Source organism: Salmo trutta, chromosome 15, assembly GCF_901001165.1.
Source record: "Salmo trutta chromosome 15, fSalTru1.1, whole genome shotgun sequence".
Lineage (NCBI taxonomy): Eukaryota > Metazoa > Chordata > Actinopteri > Salmoniformes > Salmonidae > Salmo > Salmo trutta.
This window is the reverse complement of record NC_042971.1, coordinates 2000201-2026668: the sequence shown is the minus strand read 5'-3', so window position 1 is coordinate 2026668 and position 26468 is coordinate 2000201. Positions and strand designations below refer to the sequence as shown.

The window sequence follows — 26468 nt, the reverse complement described above, 5'->3', positions numbered from 1 at the left end:
ATAACCCTCAGTCCCCAGGTGGGTAGATGGCAGGTTGAATAAAGAGAAGCTAGTGATGTGGGGGTTCTCTCATAACCCTCAGTCCCCAGGTGGGTAGATGGCAGGTTGAATATAGAGAAGCTAGTGATGTGGGGGTTCTCTCATAACCCTCAGTCCCCAGGTGGGTAGATGGCAGGTTGAATAAAGAGAAGCTAGTGATGTGGGGGTTCTCTCATAACCCTCAGTCCCCAGGTGGGTAGATGGCAGGTTGAATAAAGAGAAGCTAGTGATGTGGGGGTTCTCTCATAACCCTCAGTCCCCAGGTGGGTAGATGGCAGGTTGAATAAAGAGAAGCTAGTGATGTGGGGGTTCTCTCATAACCCTCAGTCCCCAGGTGGGTAGATGGCAGGTTGAATAAAGAGAAGCTAGTGATGTGGGGGTTCTCTCATAACCCTCAGTCCCCAGGTGGGTAGATGGCAGGTTGAATAAAGAGAAGCTAGTGATGTGGGGGTTCTCTCATAACCCTCAGTCCCCAGGTGGGTAGATGGCAGGTTGAATAAAGAGAAGCTAGTGATGTGGGGGTTCTCTCATAACCCTCAGTCCCCAGGTGGGTAGATGGCAGGTTGCTTCCACACTGATGCTCTCTCACTGCTACTCCAGGGCCTCTTGGGTTGAGGAGTCATTCTCTTCTAACCTGATCACAAAGACAAGATTCAAACAAATAAACATGATGGTCCAACATAATAGGGGGGGGGGGGGTATAGGGAAGGTAGGGGAGAGGAGGGGGGGGTATAGGGAAGGTAGGGGAGAGGAGGGGGTATAGGGAAGGTAGGGGAGAGGAGGGGGTATAGGGAAGGTAGGGGAGAGGAGGGGGTATAGGGAAGGTAGGGGAGAGGAGGAGGTATAGGGAAGGTAGGGGAGAGGAGGGGGGTATAGGGAAGGTAGGGGAGAGGAGGGGGGTATAGGGAAGGTAGGGGAGAGGAGGGGGTATAGGGAAGGTAGGGGAGAGGAGGGGAGTATAGGGAAGGTAGGGGAGAGGAGTGGGTCATAGGGAAGGTAGGGGAGAGGAGGGGGTATAGGGAAGGTAGGGGAGGGGAGAGGGGGGGCCATAGGGATGTAAGGGATTACCCCCCTGATTTGGACAAAATAACATGGCAACATATTGGCATAGCACGAATCATACACACGATTGAAATAACCACCCAAATCGGCCCATCTCCGGGCCAATCATATGGCAATTTTCCGATGGCAATTGCCAATTGTAACACCCCAAATTTCCTTTAGATGGCGAGCGTGCTCCACCTTGGTTTTTCATACAGCAAATGATACCCAATTCTTACCCAAGTCTCAGATTTTGATAAAATGATATTTTTTTTGAAAACGTAGCATCTTGTAAAAAAGTGGTTTCTGGACCGTTTTTCGAATTTTTTTCGATTGTTATGTCAATTACACATGTATAAGAGCTGTATGAACATGCTTCTGACGTTTTTTATTGATGTCGTTTTTTGGGTTGCTTTTGCTTGTGCGCAAGGCATATGATTTGTGCATTTTGAATATGATTTCATAGGAAAAAAGTGACATTTTTTTTTTCATTTTTTTTGCAAAATGACATATCCAATGCTTTTTTTTGTCACTTGTGGAAGTATTGCAAGTGCCAAATTACAGCAAATATCCAAAAGATAGCTAGAGCTCTCCGCAGTGAATTTTCATATTGCAAATGTAACACAATTCAAGTCCCAAGTGTCAAATTTTGAAAAAATGACATATTTTTTGAAAACTTTTCAACCCTAAAAAAGTGGTTTCTGGACCGTTTTTCGAATTTTTTTTGATTTTTATGTCAATTACACATGTATAAGAGCTGTATGGACATACTTTTGACATATTTTATTGACATAATTTTTTGGGTTGTTTTTGCTTGTGCATAAGGCATTTGGAATATGTTTTGTGCATTTGGAATATGATTTCATAGGAAGTCAAAAGTGACATATTTGCTTGTGCATAAGGCATATGATTTGTGCATTTGGAATATGATTTCATAGGAAGTCAAAAGTCACATATTTATATTTTTTGCCAAATGCCATTAGAAATGTGCAAATTAAATGTCCAATTCTTTTTTTGTCAATTATACATGTATGAAAGTATTGAATGTGCCAAATCAGTATGTTTGTCCGTTTGCCATGTACGATCATAGGAAGTCGGTTTCCAAACCCAAAAGTCAGTGAACCATGTTCCAAATGGCATTTATACTGCCCAAATGATATATATCCCTATGTTGAGCCATCAATCAACGCAGATGGTCTACTTGTCATGTATGATGAGGGAGAAGTGGGACTCTGTTGCTTTTAACATTTTTAACGAATTTGACATGCTCAGAATGCATAATTGACTGGCCCGATGATCTCGGGATGGCCGTGCAGTGACTGTGGTTCCTCTCCATCGCTCGTTGTGTTGATTTCATCATGTCAACTTTGGTGATATTTTTTGCTGTTGAATCATCTTGCAAATGCGCGTTACATTTGCAATATTGCGCGTTACGTTTGCAATATGATTCAATGGGCATTTAGCATCACAAATTTAGGCATGCTCAAAAATACTGCAGAAATGCATTATTGACTGGCTCGATGAACTCGGGATGGCCGGGCAGTGACTGTGGTTCCTCTCCATTGCTCGTCACCCAGCAGTCAGCGTCCATCAGTCAATTAGATGTCATTTTGACACCAAACTGATAGCATCTGACACCAAATCCACTTTTTCCAACTCGTATAGAAGCCAACTATCACATATGTCAGAGAAGGCCCATAATTCACAGTGCTTTCAATTTTAACCATAAAAAAACCTAAAACACATAGTTACGTTATAGCTGCGGGTCCAGCTCTGACATTATGTGTAGGCCTATGTGAGGCGACCCCGAATCCCAAGTTTCGGCTCGATAGGTCATTCGGTGCCCGAGCAATGGCCTAATTGGTGCTGAAAATCCACTTTTTCAGGGCGTTACTACGGGGCCCCTGAATGAGCTATCGGACAGAGACATTGGGGTCCGTCTCTATGGGCCGAGGCGGTTTCAATGCACCTAGTCTTGCGACTCTGGGACATTTCTACATGTCGCCATGTCCGTGATATTCAAAATGAATTGAAAATATTGCAAATGTACGAGGCGGTTTCTCGGTCAGAGAACCTTCTAGAGCCCCATAAATCACCGTGCACTATCGACTTGAGCTCTAGAACAGGTTTCTAAAATTTCGGAGCTCTAGGTCTGACGGTTCTTGAATCGTTTGAACGAAAGTAACTATTGAAGGCGGTATAAGCCTCTAAGCCCCATACTATGTACCTATGGCCAAATTGTGTGTGTGTTTTTGTTTTTTTTGCAAAAAGAATAGACACACGTTGTCTTTGGGGTAGGCATATACAGAATCCTGAATATGAAGTCTCTACCTTAAGAATTGACTGAGAAACAGATGGTTGAGTTGCGTGATTTTCACTATCTGCAGGTGGCAATATGACAATAGCTCTTGGGTGTTTTTAACCACTTCCGGTTGTCACAGGAAGCTGTTGCTTCACACACGTTGTCTTTGGGGTAGAAATAAACAGAATCCTGAATAAGAAGTCTCTACCTTAAGAATTGACTGAGAAACAGATGGTTGAGTTGCATGATTTTCACTATGCGCACGTAATATGACAATAGCTCTTGGGTGTTTTTAACCACTTCCGGTTGTCACAGGAAGCTCTTGCTTCACACACGTTGTCGTTGGGGTAGACAGAAACAGAATCCTGAATAAGAAGTCTCTACCTTAAGAATTGACTGAGAAACAGATGGTTGAGTTGCGTGATTTTCACTATCTGCAGGTGGCAATATGACAATAGCTCTAGGCTATTTTAAACCACTTCCGGTTGTCACAGGAAGCTCTTGCTTCACACACGTTGTCTTTGGGGTAGACATAAACGGAATCCTGAATAAGAAGTCTCTACCTTAAGAATTGACTGAGAAACAGATGGTTGAGTTGCGTGATTTTCACTATGCGCACGTAATATGACAATAGCTCTTGGGTGATTTTAACCACTTCCGGTTGTCACAGGAAGCTCTTGCTTCACACACGTTGTCTTTGGGGTAGACATAAACGGAATCCTGAATAAGAAGTCTCTACCTTAAGAATTGACTGAGAAACAGACGGTTGAGTTGCGTGATTTTCACTATGCGCACGTAATATGACAATAGCTCTTGGGTGATTTTAACCACTTCCGGTTGTCACAGGAAGCTCTTGCTTCACACACGTTGTCTTTGGGGTAGACATAAACGGAATCCTGAATAAGAAGTCTCTACCTTAAGAATTGACTGAGAAACAGACGGTTGAGTTGCGTGATTTTCACTATGCGCACGTAATATGACAATAGCTCTTGGGTGATTTTAACCACTTCCGGTTGTCACAGGAAGCTCTTGCTTCACACACGTTGTCTTTGGGGTAGACATAAACGGAATCCTGAATAAGAAGTCTCTACCTTAAGAATTGACTGAGTAACAGATGGTTGAGTTGCGTGATTTTCACTATATGCAGGTTGTCCATATGACAATAGCTCTAGGCTGTTTTAACCACTTCCCGTTGTCACAGGAAGTTCTTACTCAACACACGTTGTCTTTGGGGTAGACATAAACAGAATCCTGAGTAAGAAGTCTCTACCTTAAGAATTGACTGAGAAACAGATGGTTGAGTTGCGTGATTTTCACTATCTGCAGGTGGCAATATGACAATAGCTCTTGGGTGTTTTTAACCACTTCCGGTTGTCACAGGAAGCTGTTGCTTCACACACGTTGTCTTTGGGGTAGACATAAACAGAATCCTGAATAAGAAGTCTCTACCTTAAGAATTGACTGAGTAACAGATGGTTGAGTTGCGTGATTTTCACTATATGCAGGTTGTCCATATGACAATAGCTCTAGGCTGTTTTAACCACTTCCCGTTGTCACAGGAAGTTCTTACTCAACACACGTTGTCTTTGGGGTAGACATAAACAGAATCCTGAATAAGAAGTCTCTACCTTAAGAATTGACTGAGAAACAGATGGTTGAGTTGCGTGATTTTCACTATGCGCACGTAATATGACAATAGCTCTTGAGTGATTTTAACCACTTCCGGTTGTCACAGGAAGCTCTTGCTTCACACACGTTGTCTTTGGGGTAGACATAAACGGAATCCTGAATAAGAAGTCTCTACCTTAAGAATTGACTGAGAAACAGATGGTTGAGTTGCATGATTTTCACTATGCGCACGTAATATGACAATAGCACTTGGGTGATTTTAACCACTTCCGGTTGTCACAGGAAGCTCTTGCTTCACACACGTTGTCTTTGGGGTACACATAAACAGAATCATGAATAAGAAGTCTCTACCTTAAGAATTGACTGAGTAACAGATGGTTGAGTTGCGTGATTTTCACTATATGCAGGTTGACCAAATGACAATGGCTCTAGGCTGTTTTAACCACTTCCCGTTGTCACAGGAAGTTCTTACTCAACACACGTTGTCTTTGGGGTAGACATAAACAGAATCCTGAATAAGAAGTCTCTACCTTAAGAATTGACTGAGTAACAGATGGTTGAGTTGCGTGATTTTCACTATATGCAGGTTGACCATATGACAATAGCTCTTGGCTGTTTTTAACAACTTCCGGTTGTCACAGGAAGCTCTTACTTCACACACGTTGTCTTTGGGGTAGACATAAACAGAATCCTGAATATGAAGTCTGTACCTTAAGAATTGACTGAGTAACAGATGGTTGAGTTGCGTGATTTTCACTATCTGCAGGTGGCAATATGACAATAGCTCTTGGGTGTTTTTAACCACTTCCGGTTGTCACAGGAAGCTGTTGCTTCACACACGTTGTCTTTGGGGTAGACATAAACAGAATCCTGAATAAGAAGTCTCTACCTTAAGAATTGACTGAGAAACAGATGGTTGAGTTGCGTGATTTTCACTATGCGCACTTAATATGACAATAGCTCTAGGCTGTTTTAACCACTTCCCGTTGTCACAGGAAGTTCTTACTCAACACATGTTGTCTTTGGGGTAGACATAAACAGAATCCTGAATAAGAAGTCTCTACCTTAAGAATTGACTGAGAAACAGATGGTTGAGTTGCGTGATTTTCACTATGCGCACGTAATATGACAATAGCTCTTGGGTGATTTTAACCACTTCCGGTTGTCACAGGAAGCTCTTGCTTCACACACGTTGTCTTTGGGGTAGACAGAAACAGAATCCTGAATAAGAAGTCTCTACCTTAAGAATTGACTGAGTAACAGATGGTTGAGTTGCGTGATTTTCACTATCTGCAGGTGGCAATATGACAATAGCTCTTGGGTGTTTTTAACCACTTCCGGTTGTCACAGGAAGCTGTTGCTTCACACACGTTGTCTTTGGGGTAGACATAAACAGAATCCTGAATAAGAAGTCTCTACCTTAAGAATTGACTGAGTAACAGATGGTTGAGTTGCGTGATTTTCACTATATGCAGGTTGTCCATATGACAATAGCTCTAGGCTGTTTTAACCACTTCCCGTTGTCACAGGAAGTTCTTACTCAACACACGTTGTCTTTGGGGTAGACATAAACAGAATCCTGAATAAGAAGTCTCTACCTTAAGAATTGACTGAGAAACAGATGGTTGAGTTGCGTGATTTTCACTATGCGCACGTAATATGACAATAGCTCTTGAGTGATTTTAACCACTTCCGGTTGTCACAGGAAGCTCTTGCTTCACACACGTTGTCTTTGGGGTAGACATAAACGGAATCCTGAATAAGAAGTCTCTACCTTAAGAATTGACTGAGAAACAGATGGTTGAGTTGCGTGATTTTCACTATGCGCACGTAATATGACAATGGCTCTTGGGTGATTTTAACCACTTCCGGTTGTCACAGGAAGCTCTTGCTTCACACACGTTGTCGTTGGGGTAGACAGAAACAGAATCCTGAATAAGAAGTCTCTACCTTAAGAATTGACTGAGTAACAGATGGTTGAGTTGCGTGATTTTCACTATCTGCAGGTGGCAATATGACAATAGCTCTTGGGTGTTTTTAACCACTTCCGGTTGTCACAGGAAGCTGTTGCTTCACACACGTTGTCTTTGGGGTAGACATAAACAGAATCCTGAATAAGAAGTCTCTACCTTAAGAATTGACTGAGAAACAGATGGTTGAGTTGCGTGATTTTCACTATATGCAGGTTGACCATATGACAATAGCTCTAGGCTGTTTTAACCACTTCCCGTTGTCACAGGAAGCTATTGCTTCACACACGTTGTCCTTGGGGTACATATAAACATAATCCTGAATAAGAAGTCTCTACCTTAAGAATTGACTGAGTAACAGATGGTTGAGTTGCGTGATTTTCACTATGCGCACGTAATATGACAATGGCTCTTGGGTGATTTTAACCACTTCCGGTTGTCACAGGAAGCTCTTGCTTCACACACGTTGTCTTTGGGGTACATATAAACAGAATCCTGAATAAGAAGTCTCTACCTTAAAAATTGACTGAGTAACAGATGGTTGAGTTGCGTGATTTTCACTATCTGCAGGTGGCAATATGACAATAGCTCTTGGGTGTTTTTAACCACTTCCGGTTGTCACAGGAAGCTGTTGCTTCACACACGTTGTCTTTGGGGTAGACATAAACAGAATCCTGAATAAGAAGTCTCTACCTTAAGAATTGACTGAGTAACAGATGGTTGAGTTGCGTGATTTTCACTATGCGCACTTAATATGACAATAGCTCTTGGGTGTTTTTAACCACTTCCAGTTGTCACAGGAACCTTAGAATCGACACAGGTAGACCTCACAGTAGCCTGATGGATTGTTGTAGAAGACAGGTTCATAAGGCATTCATAACCCACATAGGCTTCAGGTTGAATTTTGGAGAATAGTCTATGTGTTCCTATGGGGAGAGAAGTCATTGCACACAGTTTGATCTAAACACCTTCTTTTCACTGTGAAGGGTTAATGCCACAGGGTCAAGGTTGGCTTGCACAGATCGGGAGGACCTCAGGAACGCTCCTGGTTCCTCTCCATCGCTCGTTGTGTTGATTTCATCATGTCACCTTTGGTGACATTTTTTGCTGTTGAATCATATTGCAAATACACGGATGCGCATTTGCAATATGATTCAATTGGCATTTAGCATCACAACTTTGGCATGCTCAAAACCACTGCAGAAATGCATAATTGACTGTCCCGATGAACTGGGGATGGCCGTGCAGTGACTGTGGTTCCTCTCCATCGCTCGTTGTGTTGATTTCATCATGTCAACTTTGGTGATGTTTTTTGCTGTTGAATCATGTTGCAAATGCGCGTTACATTTGCAATATTCCATGTTACGTTTGCAATATGATTCAATGGGCATTTAGCATCACAAATGTGGCATGCTCAAAACCACTGCAGAAATGCATAATTGACTGTCCCGATGAACTGGGGATGGCCGTGCAGTGACTGTGGTTCCTCTCCATCGCTCGTTGTGTTGATTTCATCATGTCAACTTTGGTGATGTTTTTTGCTGTTGAATCATGTTGCAAATGCGCGTTACATTTGCAATATTCCATGTTACGTTTGCAATATGATTCAATGGGCATTTAGCATCACAAATGTGGCATGCTCAAAACCACTGCAGAAATGCATAATTGACTGTCCCGATGAACTGGGGATGGCCGTGCAGTGACTGTGGTTCCTCTCCATCGCTCGTTGTGTTGATTTCATCATGTCAACTTTGGTGATATTTTTTGCTGTTGAATCATGTTGCAAATGCGCGTTACATTTGCAATATTGCGTGTTACGTTTGCAATATGATGCAATGGGCATTTAGCATCACAACTTTGGCATGCTCAAAACCACTGCAGAAATGCATAATTGACTGTCCCGATGAACTGGGGATGGCTGTGCAGTGACTGTGGTTCCTCTCCATGGCTTGATGGTGAGTTTTTTTTTGTGATTTTTGGAAAAATGTCCAAAATGACTAGGTGCGCCCCATACTGGATGGGCACTGATGGAAGGTGCTCCCTACCCAACCGCGGACCCCTTGCACCACCCTAAAGTCATTTAAAAGCCTTCTAAAAAAATACTCCTGGTAACCCATTTCGGGTCACCATGTGCACTGATGCGCATTTGCAATATGATTCAATGGGCCTCAACATCACGAATTTGGCATGCTTAAAAACACTGCAGAAATGCAAAATGAACTGTCCCGATGAACTGGTGATGGCCGGGCAGTGACTGTGGTTCCTCTCCATGGCTTGATGGTGACATTAGACAAGTGGGATTGTCGTTTTTTAGCGATTTTTTTGAAAAATGTCCAAAATGACTTGGTGCGCCCCATACTGGATGGGCACTGATGGAAGGTTCTCCCTACCCAACCGTGGACCCCTTGCACCACCCTAAAGGCATTTAAAAGCATTCTAAAAAATTACTCCTGGTAACCCATTTCGGGTCACCATGTGCACTGATGCGCATTTGCAATATGATTCAATGGGCCTCAACATCACGAATTTGGCATGCTCAAAAACACTGCAGAAAGGCAAAATTAACTGTCCCGATGAACTGGTGATGGCTGGGCAGTGACTGTGGTTCCTCTCCATGGCTTGATGGTGACATGAGACAAGTGGGATTGTCGTTTTTTAGCGATTTTTTTTTGAAAAATGTCCAAAATGACTAAGGGCGCCCCATACTGGATGGGCACTGATGGAAGGTGCTCCCTACCCAACCGTGCACCCCTTGCACCACCCTAAAGGCATTTAAAACCATTCTAAAAAATTACTCCTGGTAACCCATTTCGGGTCACCATGTGCACGGATGCGCATTTGCAATATGATTCAATGGGCCTCAACATCACGAATTTGGCATGCTCAAAAACACTAAAGATATGCAAAATTGACTGTCCCGATGAACTGGGAATGGCCGGGCAGTGACTGTGGTTCCTCTCCATGACTTGATGGTGACATGAGAGAAGTGGGATTGTCGTTTTTTAGCGATTTTTTGAAAAATGTCCAAAATGACTAGGGGCGCCTTATACTGGATGGGCACTGATGGAAGGTGCTCCCTACCCAACCGTGCACCCCTTGCACCACCCTAAAGGCATTTAAAACCCTTCTAAAAAATTACTCCTGGTAACCCATTTCGGGTCACCATGTGCACGGATGCGCATTTGCAATATGATTCAATGGGCCTCAACATCACGAATTTGGCATGCTCAAAAACACTAAAGATATGCAAAATTGACTGTCCCGATGAACTGGGGATGGCCGGGCAGTGACTGTGGTTCCTCTCTATCGCTCATTGTGTTGATTTCATCATGTCAACATTGGTGATATTTTTTGCTGTTGAGTCATATTGCAAACGCACGTTACGTTTGCAATATAGCGCGTTACGTTTGCAATATGATTTAATGGGCATTTAGCATCACAAATTTAGGCATGCTCAAAAATACTGCAGAAATGCATAATTGACTGGCCCGATGAACTCGGGATGGCCGGGCAGTGACTGTGGTTCCTCTCCATTGCTCGTCACCCAGCAGTCAGCGTCCATCAGTCAATTAGATGTCAATCTGACACCAAACTGATAGCATCTGACACCAAATCCACTTTTTCCAACTCGTATAGAAGCCAACTATCACATATGTCAGAGAAGGCCCATAATTCACAGTGCTTTCAATTTTAACCATAAAAAAACCTAAAACACATAGTTACGTTATAGCTGCGGGTCCAGCTCTGACATTATGTGTAGGCCTATGTGAGGCGACCCCGAATCCGAAGTTTCGGCTCGATAGGTCATTCGGTGCCCGAGCAATGGCCTAATTGGTGCTGAAAATCCACTTTTTCAGGGCGTTACTACGGGGTCCCTGAATGAGCTATTGGACAGAGATATTGGGGTCCGTCTCTATGGGCCGAGCCGGTTTCAATGCACCTAGTCTTGCGACTCTGGGACATTTCTACATGTCGCCATGTCCGTGATATTCAAAATGAATTGAAAATATTGCAAATGTACGAGGCGGTTTCTCGGTCAGAGAACCTTCTAGAGCCCCATAAATCACCGTGCACTATCGACTTGAGCTCTAGAACAGGTTTCTAAAATTTCGGAGCTCTAGGTCTGACGGTTCTTGAATCGTTTGAACAAAAGTAACTATTGAAGGCGGTATAAGACTCTAAGCCCCACACTATGTCCCTATGGCCAAATTGTGTGTGTGTGTGTTTTTGTTTTTTTTGCAAAAAGAATAGACACACGTTGTCTTTGGGGTAGGCATATACAGAATCCTCAATATGAAGTCTCTACCTAAAGAATTGGCTGGATGACATAGGGTTGAGTTGCGTGATTTTCAGTATGTGCAGGTTATATGACAATAGCTCTTGGCTGTTTTTAACCACTTCCGGTTGTCACAGGAAGCTCTTACTCAACACACGTTGTCTTTGGGTTAGACATAAACAGAATCCTGAATATGAAGTCTCTACCTTAAGAATTGACTGAATAACAGATGGTTGAGTTGCGTGATTTTCACTATCTGCAGGTTGCTTATATGACAATAGCTCTAGGGTGATTTTAACATTTTCCGGTTGCTCCAGGAACCTTAGAATCGACACAGGTAGACCTCACAGTAGCCTGATGGATTGTTATAGAATACAGGTTCATAAGGCATTCATAACCCACATAGACTTCAGGTTGAATTTAGGAGAATTGTCAATGTATTCCTATGGGGAGAGAAGTCATTGCACACAGTTTGATCTAAACACCTTCTTTTCACTGTGAAGGGTTAATGCCACAGGGTCAAGGTTAGGCTTGCACAGATCGGGAGGACCTCAGGAACGCTCCTGAGGTTGAATTGTGCTTCTAACCCTAATGGTTCTCTCACTGTCACCCATAAGCACTTGACATATTGGTGCAGGCCTCATTTTGGGCCTAGTTTTCTCACGGTCGCTGCGCTCATACCGAGCAAGCTACGGTCAAGCGGGGCGTCTCATTGAACTCGTCTCAGCCTAGAGATAATGGTAATGCCATTGCAGGCTCTTTGTGTCTTTAAGAACCGCACTGTGTCACTCCGTCCTCTCTGTGTGTGTGTTTGAGAGAGCTTTTCTTTGACATCTGATGGGATAAATGACTGATTTACAGTTCATGAGGGTTGCCTAGTCACACATATGAAGTTGTGGAAAGATCTGACCTTTTTAACCCTTCAAAACAGCCCCTATGACACCATTATAAGGCATTTCTGGTTGACACAGGAATCTGAACGTTAGGCTCTTATAGAATATTGAGTTTTAAGTGTTTCTCTTAAGAACTGACTTATTTACAGAGGGTTGAACAAGTGTGTGTTGTTTCAGAAAATCACAGAAAATCACAGAAATCTCGCAGAGCTCCGAAACCTGCCTTAACGGACTCATCTGAACACGCTGCAACTGGATATGTAACTTTTTTGAAAAAAAAAACCTATTGTTGTTGAATATCACCAATGTGTCATTGTACAATTTCTCTGAAATGAACATTGGTAAATGCATGGTTCCTTTTCTCCTGACACCGTAGGCTCATGTAGTTTGATGTGAAGCGGTCAAATCAGCACTCTATTTTCCTCTTTGACTTTCAATCCCAGAAAAATAGCCTTAACTCGAAAAGCGTCGAGGCCTCGACTCCATCCTGTTCGGGGCCAACTGCCCATTATGCCAAACCCACGCAGACCGAGTTTCGTCTTCGAATTATCTTCCGTTTAGGAGAAAAAGCCGTGTCGCGATTGGTGATATATGTTACATTTGCAATATGATTCCATACGCCCTCTCGTGGAATAATCCGGGACTGCAAGGAAATGACCAAAATTTGAAAATTTAATTAAACGGAAACCGAAGGTCCGAGAGACTCCGTTCGATGACTTCCTGGAAGATCCGGCCCCCGCGAGCGGCCCGACGCCGTCCGCGGATTTATCGGACGTGGTCGGACGTCTAGTAAGGGAGGGTACATTTGCAACATGGACTTTCTCACTAACCATACGGATGGCGCACGCGATGTCCCTTCATGTATGGTAGGGGAGAGGAGGGGGGTATAGGGAAGGTAGGGGAGAGGAGTGGGGGCATAGGGAAGGTAGGGGCGAGGAGGGGGGCATAGGGAAGGTAGGGGAGAGGAGGGGGTATAGGGAAGGTAGGGGAGAGGAGGGGGGGTATAGGGAAGGTAGGGGAGAGGAGGGGGTATAGGGAAGTTAGGGGAGAGGAGGGGGTTTGGGGAAGGTAGGGGAGAGGAGGGGGTATAGGGAAGGTAGGGGAGAGGAGGGGGTATAGGGAAGGTAGGGGAGAGGGGGGGTATAGGGAAGGTAGGGGAGAGGAGGGGGGGTATAGGGAAGGTAGGGGAGAGGAGGGGGGGTATAGGGAAGGTAGGGGAGAGGATGGGGTATAGGGAAGGCAGAGGAGAGGAGGAGGGACTTCCTCCATGTCAGGTAAGCAGCCTCCAAGTCTACCCTCACCAACGGACCAGACTGAGTGAGTTCTGAACATCCCTCTCTGTCCTCTGATGCTGCGTCCAAGTCTTCTTGGGTCTTTCTGGTGTCTCTGTCTTGACTCTTTAGTGAGTTTTTTCAGTTCGTTCCCAGGCTGCCTGAAAAACACAAAAAGATGGCAACTACATGAGTTATAAACTATCAAAATAAAGAGAGTCCCACACTCCATATATAAACTCCCAGTAATTTAATGGGTATTTACCAACGTTTCAGCATCACTGTGCCTTCTTCAGGGTGATGTCATCAATACTTGAACCACGTTATGTAGACAAACAGTGCAATTAGTGTAAACAATGACAATAGAGAGGGGTGTGTCATAATGATTAAGTTAATTACAATGAATTAATGAAACTGTTAAAAAAAACAATAGTTTATGGCATATTAAATATTAAAAAATAGTAGGGTATATTATATACATCCGTCTCTCAATGTAATCTGATACATTATGATATAGGATCAGGTCCCCCCTCTCCATGTAATCTGATTCATTATGATATAGGATCAGGTCCCCCCTCTCCATGTAATCTGATTCATTATGATCTAGGATCAGGTCCCCCCTGTCCATGTAATCTGATTAATTTTGATCTAGGATCAGGTCCCCCCTCTCCATGTAATCTGATTAATTATGATCTAGGATCAGGTCCCCCTCTCCATGTAATCTGATTCATTATGATCTAGGATCAGGTCCCCCCTCTCCATGTAATCTGATTCATTATGATATAGGATCAGGTCCCCCCTCTCCATGTAATCTGATTCATTATGATCTAGGATCAGGTCCCCCGTGTCCATGTAATCTGATTCATTATGATCTAGGATCAGGTCCCCCCTCTCCATGTAATCTGATTAATTATGATATAGGATCAGGTCCCCCCTCTCCATGTAATCTGATTCATTATGATCTAAGATCAAGTCCCCCCTCTCCATGTAATCTGATTCATTATGATCTAGGATCAGGTCCCCCCTCTCCATGTAATCTGATTCATTATGATCTAGGATCAGGTCCCTCCTCTCCATGTAATCTGATTCATTATGATATAGGATCAGGTCCCCCTCTCCATGTAATGTGATTCATTATGATATAGGATCAGGTCCCCCCCTCTCCATGTAATCTGATTCATTATGATCTAGGATCAGGTCTCCCCTCTCCATGTAATCTGATTCATTATGATCTAGGATCAGGTCCCTCCTCTCCATGTAATCTGATTCATTATGATCTAGGATCAGGTCCCCCCTCTCCATGTAATCTGATTCATTATGATCTAGGATCAGGTCCCCCCCTCTCCATGTAATCTGATTCATTATGATCTAGGGTCAGGTCCCTCCTCTCCATGTAATCTGATTCATTATGATCTAGGATCAGGTCCCCCCTCTCCATGTAATCTGATTCATTATGATCTAGGATCAGGTCCCCCCTCTCCATGTAATCTGATTCATTATGATATAGGATCAGGTCCTCCTCTCCATGTAATCTGATTCATTATGATATAGGATCAGGTCCCCCTCTCCATGTAATCTGAGTCATTATGATATAGGATCAGGTCCCCCCCTCTCCATGTAATCTGATTCATTATGATCTAGGATCAGGTCCCCCCTCTCCATGTAATCTGATTCATTATGATCTAGGATCAGGTCCCTCCTCTCCATGTAACCTCCCAGTAGATGGACCCACACAGATCTTTCGGCAATGACTTTTTCATTAACCGAGTATTCCAGACACTGATGATGCTGCTGCTCATCACTCTCCTTTGGCTTTGATTGGCTACTTTTTGTCCGTTGTCCGTTGTCTGAAGAAGCCTATTGTGGTGAAATGTCAGGAGCGCATTTATTCAATTAACTTTTCATCTTTTTAGAAACTTTTAAATGAACAACATGGATTCTAACTGGGGACTCAGCTAAAACAAATACACTTTTTTTGTATTTTTGGGACCATATAAATTGATACCAACAGTGGACAATTCCCAGCAAAAGCATGGTGCTACAACTGTCAAGAGGAGAACAGGGGGAGTATTCCCCTTGGAGAACCCAGAGTGCAACACTGAAGAAAAACATATTGGAGAATAACAACAATCTCAATCTGAAGCTCTAAAGAAAAAAGAGGAATTGTGAAAATCAGGAACACCATTCTTCCTCCTGCCCCACCTATTGTCCCTGTATGAATCAGGACCACCATTCTTCCTCCTGTCCACCTATTGTCCCTGTATGAATCAGGACCACCATTCTTCCTCCTGTCCACCTATTGTCCCTGTATGAATCAGGACCACCATTCTTCCTACTGACCACCTATTGTCCCTGTATGAATCAGGACCACCATTCTTCCTCCTGTCCACCTATTGTCCGTGTATGAATCAGGACCACCATTCTTCCTCCTGCCCCACCTATTGTCCCTGTATGAATCAGGACCACCATTCTTCCTCCTGTCCACCTATTGTCCCTGTATGAATCAGGACCACCATTCTTCCTCCTGCCCCACCTATTGTCCCTGTATGAATATTAGTTGGCATCTAATTGAAGAACATACTGCTTTATAGATCCCAGCCTGACAAACAATTGTCTGGACCTTACTTTGAGCACTTGCACTGGGCCTCCATTGAGTCTCCATGTGTCAAGCAGTACAGAGAAACCCCCTCTAGATGACAGCAGAGGCTCTTGGATCTACCCTGTCTATCCACCAGTTTAGTGACCTTGTTCCATCAATATGTCCATACTACTTCACAACCCATTTGAGGTCTTGACCAGCAATGTCCCATTGGGCTCAACCAAGCCGAGAGTGAGGTTTTAGAAAGAGGACTGACTTTCATACCAACTCCTAAACAGGTGGACTTACTTTCATACCAACTCCTAAACAGGTGGACTGACTTTCATACCAACTCCTAAACAGGTGGACTGACTTTCATACCAACTCCTAAACAGGTGGACTGACTTTCATACCAACTCCTAAACAGGTGGACTGACTTTCATACCAACTCCTAAACAGGTGGACTGACTTTCATACCAACTCCTAAACAGGTGGACTGACTTTCATACCAACTCTTAAACAGGTGGACTGACTTTCATACCAACTCCTATACAGGTGGACTGACTTTCATACCAACTCCTAAACAGGTGGACTGACTTTCATACCAACTCCTAAACAGGTGGACTGACTTTCATACCAACTCCTAAACAGGTGGACTGACTTTCATACCAACTCCTAAACAGGTAGACTGACTTTCATACCAACTCCTAAACAGGTGGACTGGCTTTCATACCAACTCCTAAACAGGTGGACTGGGAGGAGCTCCGGAGGGGATCTACACGTCTATCATAGAAGATTGAAGTTATCAGATCATTGTGAATATGAAACAGATTTTCCTCAGATACTATTTCCAAACCCCTCACATTGGGAACCTCAGTTGGAGTCAGAAACTATACAGACTCTGATACGTAGGGATGTGGCTTCCTTTTCACAATTCAGAACCAAACCTTTTTTATCAGCTTAACCTTACAAATGGTTAAAAATCAAGCTCTAGAAATATAGTGATTAAACCAGCAGATAAGGGGGCTCAGATTGTTGTAATGGATAAAGTGAATGTCTTCTTGAAGCCAATAGACAATAGGATCATGTTAAACACTATGTTCCATTGTCCCACTCAACACAACCAGAAAACACAAAGATTAATCCAGGAGATAAACTGTATGAGGATAAGTACATTACAGATAAACAGATGGTCTGTCTTTTTGGGCCAGATTCTCCAAGGCCTAGGCAGTTTTACTTACTGCCTAAAATACATATCTCCTGAGACGTGGGCGGTTCCCTGCGGCTGACCAATAGGAAGTGATTGTGCCTCAGAGACGTGGGCGGTTCCCTGCGGCTGACCAATAGGAAGTGATTGTGTCACAGAATCTTACTGTATTGCTGAATATATAGACTTTTATTGCTGAATATATAGACTTTTATATCAACCCTCTATCCCAGAAACACCCAGCTATGTTCAGGATACTGATGAATGAAGGGTTTATTACTGTTGTAGTACTGACTTTAATATCAACCCTCTACCCCAGAAACACCCAGCTATGTTCAGGGTACTGATGAATGAAGGGTTTATTACTATTGTAGTACTGACTTTAATACCAACCCTCTACCCCAGAAACACCCAGCTATGTTCAGGATACTGATGAATGAAGGGTTTATTACTGTTGTAGTACTGACTTTAATATCAACCCTCTATCCCAGAAACACCCAGCTATGTTCAGGATACTGATGAATGAAGGGTTTATTACTATTGTAGTACTGACTTTAATACCAACCCTCTACCCCAGAAACACCCAGCTATGTTCAGGATACTGATGAATGAAGGGTTTATTACTATTGTAGTACTGACTTTAATATCAACCCTCTATCCCAGAAACACCCAGCTATGTTCAGGATACTGATGAATGAAGGGTTTATTACTATTGTAGTACTGACTTTAATATCAACCCTCTATCCCAGAAACACCCAGCTATGTTCAGGATACTGATGAATGAAGGGTTTATTACTATTGTAGTACTGACTTTTATATCAACCCTCTATCCCAGAAACACCCAGCTATGTTCAGGGTACTGATGAATGAAGGGTTTATTACTACTGTAGTACTCTTTCTATTAACTTAGCTACTGACTTGTTCTATTGTTGTTGCATTGTCAAGAGGTTAACCTGCAAGGAAGCATTTCAGTACATAATACTTGTATTGTACTTTATATTATTATAGATATTTTAGGGTTGCCATGGATTTCAAGCAGGCAATGCCATTAGGTCCAAACCCAAAACAAGGAAATTGTAGGAGACAGGCGTGTTGGAGTTTCCTGCCAGCATGACCACCCGCTTCACTTCCTGAACATGAAAAAGGGTGAAAGGTGGGATGCAGTAATAAGGAGTTTTTTTCAGTTTCTTTTTCATTATTTTATTTCACTGTTCATTAATTTAGTTAATTTAGTAAATTGTATTTAGTTATTTAGTGCAGATAATGATGTACTTCTTCTGTAGTTTGTCAAATGCAGTGAACCTGCTGAGAGATGAAGGAGGGGATGAGAGGCTAGAACATCAGTCTCATCTTCATGGAGGACATTGATGCCAGATGCAGCTACATGTGCAAGTAATGAACCTTTTTTTATTCAAGATCTCATTGACTTTAACATTTGAAAAGCAGTTTCTCCAACAATAGTTTTAACATGAACATTTTGTCCATAACTTTTTAGAGAAACTTTCCTGAATTGAATCATGGGACCAAATTGGTTGTTCCAGGTTTCCATGCTGATGGACATGACTTGCCATGTCAGGTACTTGAACAGGATCATTAATATTATCAGTAAGTATTTATTCATATTTTATAAGGTTTAACCAAATAACCCTTTTACCACGGTATGACATGATTTTATATTTGTAGATGAAATTCAACACCCGATATGTGGAAGGTGCTGGACTGGCAGATGGGGAGCAGATGGAGAGGCTGCGGTCGTATCTGAGGCGCTTTGGGAAGGTCACCAAAGAAATGAGCCCGTCCCATCTTATTGACCTCCTGACTGATGCACTTCTCCACCATGGGAAAACGCCAGAGGCTACGTTAGTACACTTGGAATTGTTATTCATTTACTTGATGCTGGTTGACTCTAGTGATGTTCCTAACATTTCCTGTTGTTTTGATGTAGTGGACTCTCTGCCATAGAGGGTTTCCCCAGCAACAGAAGTTGCAACAGAGGCAGAAAGGGAAATGGAAGAAATTGCACAGTCTCTTCCAGGTAAACCATTGTATCAATAATCTAAGCATAGAATTTCAGTATTGATTAGAAATGTTGTCACATCTGTCACTGTTGTTATGTTGTAGGAACAACACTGGACACCATTTGGGATTGGGGCAGGAATGTCAGTGTCACCTTTGACCTGTTAGTTGTGGAGTTTGTAAATATATTTTATTTAACCTTTATTTAAATAGGCAAGTCAATGTAGATTATTTTGCAAATATTGTCATTTGAATATCTAGATCACCATCATCAATATAGATTATTGTGTAAATATGGTCATGTGAATATCTAGATCACCATCATCAATGTAGATTATTGTGTAAATATTGTCATGTGAATATCTAGATCACCATTGTCATCTTTAAATAAATTAATAACTTCTGCAGCTGATCCTGCCTGGCACCAGCAAAATGTAACCGTCCAATAATGGAATTAGTAACTAAGGATTGTAGCTTTAAGGTTTCAGTATGTAGCCTACAGAGAAACACATTCAGAGATCAAGCCTTGTCATTTCAGATAAATAAACTTTGCAGGAGAGGGGAGACTGGAGGCCATGGTGGGGTCAAAGTAGCACATTTAATAAATAATTATTCTAAACAAAAACATTGTTTCTATTGAACATGCCATACTAATAAAGGCATTTTAATCAATTATATGAAGAGAGCCTTGGTCCTCCTTTCTGTTTGATGACCTACTCACCCCTTTTACCAAAGAGCACCTTCTGTCTACCAACATTTACTATTGTGGACCTTAGTAGCGCTTCCCTTCCTCCTCTTTCTACTAAACCACAAAGGGGTTAGAACTACAGTTCCGGACGCGATGCAACGTGAAACAGGGAGTTGTAGTTCTTCACAGAGAGCCCAGGTGTATTCAAACCATTACAGTTTTACATTTACATTTTAGTCATTTAGCAGACGCTCTTATCCAGAGCGACTTACAGTAGTGAATGCAGACATTTCATACATTTTTATTTTCCCGTACTGGTGGCTAAGGCCCATATAAAATAACTTAACGGTCTGAGCTAGGCTGTGTGGCTCAACAGCATCTTTCACAAGAAAACAAAATGGCCTGATAGAAGTGGGATTTGTATTTATTTATTAGGCCGACTTACAACTGCATCATGGCCAAAAAGGCAGCATCCTACATAAAACAATATTTGAATGAAAAAAAGGCGATGTCTGTGTCTGAATGTCTGTATCGGGATAGCCTGATCCTTTATTGACAGAACAAACAGATGGCTCAATGGATTTCAATCAGCTCATTTTGAATTACAGCCTTATCCAGCGAGGGTACTGTTTTCTTAGCAAGGGAGGAGATTTATCCACCAGGGAGGACTGTGAGAATATCACATTAAAACGAAATGATATCCTTGGGCATGCTGTAGTCTTCAAATCTGGAGGAGAAGTTGTCTGGTCCCTCTGCCTGTCGTTTCTTCAGTGTGCTGAAGAGTAGTAGCCTTCCAGAGGACAAGTCCAAATCCAACAATTCAAGCTTCCTAGTAAAGGCCTCCAGATTTTTCACCATGTCCACGACTGTTTTCCTCTTCCTTGTCACTGCAGATTTAATTTAAATTACAGAATGTCACCAAAAAAGCAACATCTGAGAGAAATTCCTCAATTTCCAAAATACAAAAGGTGATCAGCTGCTGCCCTCATTTGACTTTTTCTGACAAAATCCACAACCTGGCCATGAAGCTCACAGAATGGCTCTAGAGCTTTTCCTTTACTCAGCCAGCGCACGTTGTTGTGAAGCAGGAGATCATCCTGGATGGACTCCTCTGGTTCTGTCACCAGCTTGCTTTTCCTGTACTCAGCCAGTGCACGTTGTAGTGAAGCAGGAGATCATCCTGGATGGACTCCTCTGATTCTGTCACCAGCTTGCTTTTCCTTTACTCAGCCAGCGCACGTTGTAGTGAAGCGGAGATCATCCTGGATGGACTCCTCTGGTTCTGTCACCAGCTTGCTTTTCCTTTACTCAGCCAGCGCACGTTGTTGTGAAGCAGGAGATCATCCTGGATGGATTCCTCTGGTTCTGTCACCAGCTTGCTTTTCCTTTACTCAGCCAGCACACGTTGTAGTGAAGCAGGAGATCATCCTGGATGGACTCCTCTGATTCTGTCACCAGCTTGCTTTTCCTTTACTCAGCCAGCGCACGTTGTAGTGAAGCAGGAGATCATCCTGGATGGACTCTTCTTTAAAGTCATTTCCATGAAAATAACGGACATATACACACAACTGTGCTACATCAGTGTTGTCAGTTCTCTCATCAATAGCCAGGGGAAAATGCTCAGCCTGACTGAGCCCCTCCAGAACAATCCTATGCACATCATCCGCCAGAGCACAGACACGGCGTCCGGCTGATGTCACAGACAGGGGCACCTGTTTGACAGAAACAATTATGCTATCCATAGACTTGTCTGTAGCCAATTCTTCCAAAACTGTCACCATGCAATTTTTAAACAGCTCTGCGTCTGTGAAGGGCATGTTGTGTTTGGTTAGAACCCAGGATGCTTTTAGGAAGCACTTGTGACCTTCTGTTGTTGGGTCAGGCCATGAAGGAGGATTCTACTGCCGTGTTTGTAGGTTGTAGTTAATGCTTCAGTGTTTCTGCGTCGGGCCTCTGTCTGGGGAGGGAAGGCCACTTTGAAAGTACCATGTTTAGATTCATAATGCCGTCTGAGATTGAATTCTTTGCAAACAATGACATTTTCATTGCAAACAAGACACTCTGGCTTGGCATTGGAGAAAGATGGTCAGATGAATGCATATCTCTCTGTCCGTTCTTCCCTGAAACTTTGATTTTCATTATCTACCTTTTGCTACTTTTTGAGAGCGACATGTTCTCTTGCTATCAAGCTCATTGTTCTGAATGAATGTTGATATTAATAAAGTAATGTAGACTACAGTAGGCTACGTAGACCTGTTTTTCCCCACCAATCAACACACAGAGAAATAAACAAAAAAACATAATTGAATAGAGATATTGGTGATTTTATGAACTTAATCAGATCTAAATTATTTTATTGTCACTGAATGTATTATTTACTAATCAAATGTGTTAAACATGTTGTTAAATTTGTAGTGTAGGCCTATTAATTATGCTAATATTATATGCTAATTATGTTCTGGCCCGCTGACTTTAACTCAGAAAAAAATTCTCCCGATGTCATGTCCTGACCATAGAAAGCTTTATTTTCTATGGTAGAGTAGGTCAGGGTGTGACAGGGGGGTTTCTAGTTTAGTTTTTCTATGTTGTTTTCTAGTTTTGTATTTCTATGTTGGGTTTTGTTTGGGATGATCTCCAATTAGAGGCAGCTGGTCATCATTGTCTCTAATTGGAGATCATACTTAAGTAGGTGTTTTTCCCACCTGGGTTTGTGTGAGATTGTTTTTGAGTAGTGTATGTTTCACCTCTGCGTCACGGTTTGTTGTTTTTTTGTTCTTTAGTTTATGTGTATGTATCGCATAGTTTCACAGTTCAATAAAATATGTGGAACGATAATCACGCTGCACTTTGGTCTGCTCCTCTCTATGACAACCGTGACACCCGAAGCCAAATCTAGTTGACAAACCCTGTTTTATAGTATGCCATGGCCTTTTCTGGCCAACTGCTGTTATGTTTATGATATAGTATGGTGTTGTGTCACTAGACTTTGACCAGATATTATTGCATCCAAAGATCAACTGTACCTAGAACATAGATACAGAGCCACTTGTTATCAGGAAGCTGCTCTCTCAGCACAACGGAAAATATCTCAATGACTTGACATGTTCTGGTTGTGAATTCAGGCTACAAGGTAAGAATCTTCCCAGGGATTATTGTAAAGTGTGTAGAGAAATTAAATGCATGGTGTTATTTTAGTATAGTGACTGACAGTAAAACACTCAGATCTAAAAGTCCATTTCACCTGGGACAGTTATGTGACAGTTCAATCATACAAAATGTCGCTAACTGGGCGTAGGCAAGTCACATTCAATAACATATTGTTCATATATCGTATTATACGATTCATATATCGTGATTATTTTACCATTTGTAAAAATGTTAATGTATCATAGTTCTAAATCATCTTTCAGAATATCAGAACATTTGTTGTTTTCTAAACTACAATGAGCTCCTGCTTCCTGTGTAATTTGGTATGAAACCACTGAACATACTTTTCTTAACATTGTTATTATGAACTGAATTCAGTAACAGCATAATAATATCATACCTGTTGAACAAAGCAACACACTAGAATGAGAGAAATTATTAAAAGAGAAAGTGACTTATTAATATTATATTGTTGTTATTATTATTATTAGTTAAACTACATGGAGAAAAGGTGAAAAATATCAGTCACGACTACATGTTCATGTGATGCATTAAATCACCTGACTGTTTGTGTAACCGATGTGAAATGGCTAGTTAGTTAGCGGTGGTGCGTGCTAATAGCATTTCAATTGGTGACGTCACTCGCTCTGAGACCTGAAGTAGTTGTTCCCCTTTGCTCTGCAAGGGCCGGGGATTTTGTGGCGCGATGGGTAACGATGCTTCGTGGGGTGTCAGTTGTTGATGTGTGCAGAGGGTCCCTGGTTCGAGCCCAGGTTGGGGCAAAGAGAGGGACGGAACCTACACTGTTACATTTGGATATGTATCTGTTAGTAAATGTTTTATTTCTCAAAGAGATAATGAATAAAATAGAACAATTGACAGTCAAGAACTAGTTGTCACTGTGTTAACCACAACCAACATGCTGGATCTCTGTTTACAGGGGTCAGTGCTCTAAAATGAGTCTCTCTGGGGAGAGAGAGGAGGGGGGCCCTGCCTCTAAAATGAGTCTCTCTGGGGAGAGGAAGGAAGGGGGCCCTGCCTCTAAAATGAGTCTCTCTGGGGAGAGAGAGGAGGGGGGCCCTGCCTCTAAAATGCATCTCTCTGGGGAACATGACCACAAAGCTAAGAGGTGAGATGACAATGTTGTTTAAGGACTTTGTTTCTAAAACATTATTTCCACCATTTTTTCACATTTGTTATTTTTCATTGGAAATGATTGCTTACGGGTACCTTCATGTGTCTGTAAAATATTGTTGTCTTAAGATTTTAATTCATAGATTTTTGTGGAATAATTTTTGTTTTGCAAAACGCTACATAGCTGGAATGAAATGTTTGTATCCTGTATATTTCACTGTGATATGTGGTTGTCTCACCAACACACACACACACACACACACACACACACACACACACACACACACACACACACACACAAACTCTTAATTATTGCCTAATATGTTGGCAGGAATAACTTTATTGTTCTTACTAATTCTGATCGTTGTTACAAGCTGAATTTGGACAATATATCCGTTATATCAACCCACTCTTCACTCCTGTTTAAACCAAAAAGGATTCTGTCTTGCTTAATATACGGAACCACTAAAGTTCTACATAGAACCCTTTATAGGAGGTTAACCTGTCTGAGTATACAGTATATATAGAATATATATAGAACCCTTTATAGGAGGTTAGGAAGTGTCTGAGTATACAGTATATATAATATATATAGAATCCTTTATAGGAGGTTAGGAAGTGTCTGAGTATACAGTATATATAATATATATAGAATCCTTTATAGGAGGTTAGTCTGTCTGAGTATACAGTATATATAGAATATATATAGAACCCTTTATAGGAGGTTAGGAAGTGTCTGGGTATACAGTATATATAATATATATATAGAACCCTTTATAGGAGGTTAGCCTGTCTGAGTATACAGTATATATATAATATATATAGAATCCTTTATAGGAGGTTAGGAAGTGTCTGAGTATACAGTATATATATATATATATAGAATCCTTTATAGGAGGTTAGGAAGTGTCTGAGTATACAGTATATATAGAATATATATATAGAACCCTTTATAGGAGGTTAGGAAGTGTCTGAGTATACAGTATATATATAATATATATAGAATCCTTTATAGGAGGTTAGGAAGTGTCTGAGTATACAGTATATATATAATATATATAGAACCCTTTATAGGAGGTTAGGAAGTGTCTGAGTATACAGTATATATAGAATATATATAGAATCCTTTATAGGAGGTTAGGAAGTGTCTGAGTATACAGTATATATAGAATATATATAGAATCCTTTATAGGAGGTTAGGAAGTGTCTGAGTATACAGTATATATAGAATATATATAAAACCCTTTATAGGAGGTTAGGAAGTGTCTGAGTATACAGTATATATATAATATATATAGAATCCTTTATAGGAGGTTAGCCTGTCTGAGTATACAGTATATATAATATATATATAGAACCCTTTATAGGAGGTTAGGAAGTGTCTGGGTATACAGTATATATATAATATATATATAGAACCCTTTATAGGAGGTTAGGAAGTGTCTGAGTATACAGTATATATAATATATATATAGAATCCTTTATAGGAGGTTAGCCTGTCTGAGTATACAGTACATATAGAATATATATAGAACCCTTTATAGGAGGTTAGGAAGTGTCTGAGTATACAGTATATATAGAATATATATAGAATCCTTTATAGGAGGTTAGGAAGTGTCTGAGTATACAGTATATATATATAATATATATAGAACCCTTTATAGGAGGTTAGGAAGTGTCTGGGTATACAGTATATATAGAATATATATAGAATCCTTTATAGGAGGTTAGGAAGTGTCTGAGTATACAGTATATATAATATATATATAGAATCCTTTATAGGAGGTTAGCCTGTCTGAGTATACAGTACATATAGAATATATATAGAACCCTTTATAGGAGGTTAGGAAGTGTCTGGGTATACAGTATATATAGAATATATATAGAACCCTTTATAGGAGGTTAGGAAGTGTCTGAGTATACAGTATATATAGTATATATACATAGAATCCTTTATAGGAGGTTAGGAAGTGTCTGGGTATACAGTATATATAGAATATATATAGAATCCTTTATAGGAGGTTAGGAAGTGTCTGGGTATACAGTATATATAATATATATATAACCCTTTATAGGAGGTTAGGAAGTGTCTGAGTATACAGTATATATAGAATATATATAGAACCATTTATAGGAGGTTAGGAAGTGTCTGGGTATACAGTATATATAATATATATATATAGAACCCTTTATAGGAGGTTAGGAAGTGTCTGAGTATACAGTATATATAATATATATATAGAATCCTTTATAGGAGGTTAGCCTGTCTGAGTATAC

At 41.4% G+C, this 26468-nt stretch overlaps 1 protein-coding gene and 1 long non-coding RNA gene across 2 annotated transcripts in view; one reads left to right on the top strand and one right to left on the bottom strand.

The window, feature by feature from the left end:
• LOC115149648 (tripartite motif-containing protein 16-like) overlaps positions 1-26468 on the bottom strand; it is a 1197515-nt gene that overhangs the window by 1030423 nt on the left and 140624 nt on the right. The window lies entirely within an intron of this gene.
• Positions 19001-19204, top strand: LOC115149673 (uncharacterized). Its single transcript, XR_003866929.1, has 2 exons — positions 19001-19065; positions 19152-19204. It is a non-coding gene; the product is annotated as an uncharacterized LOC115149673 (long non-coding RNA).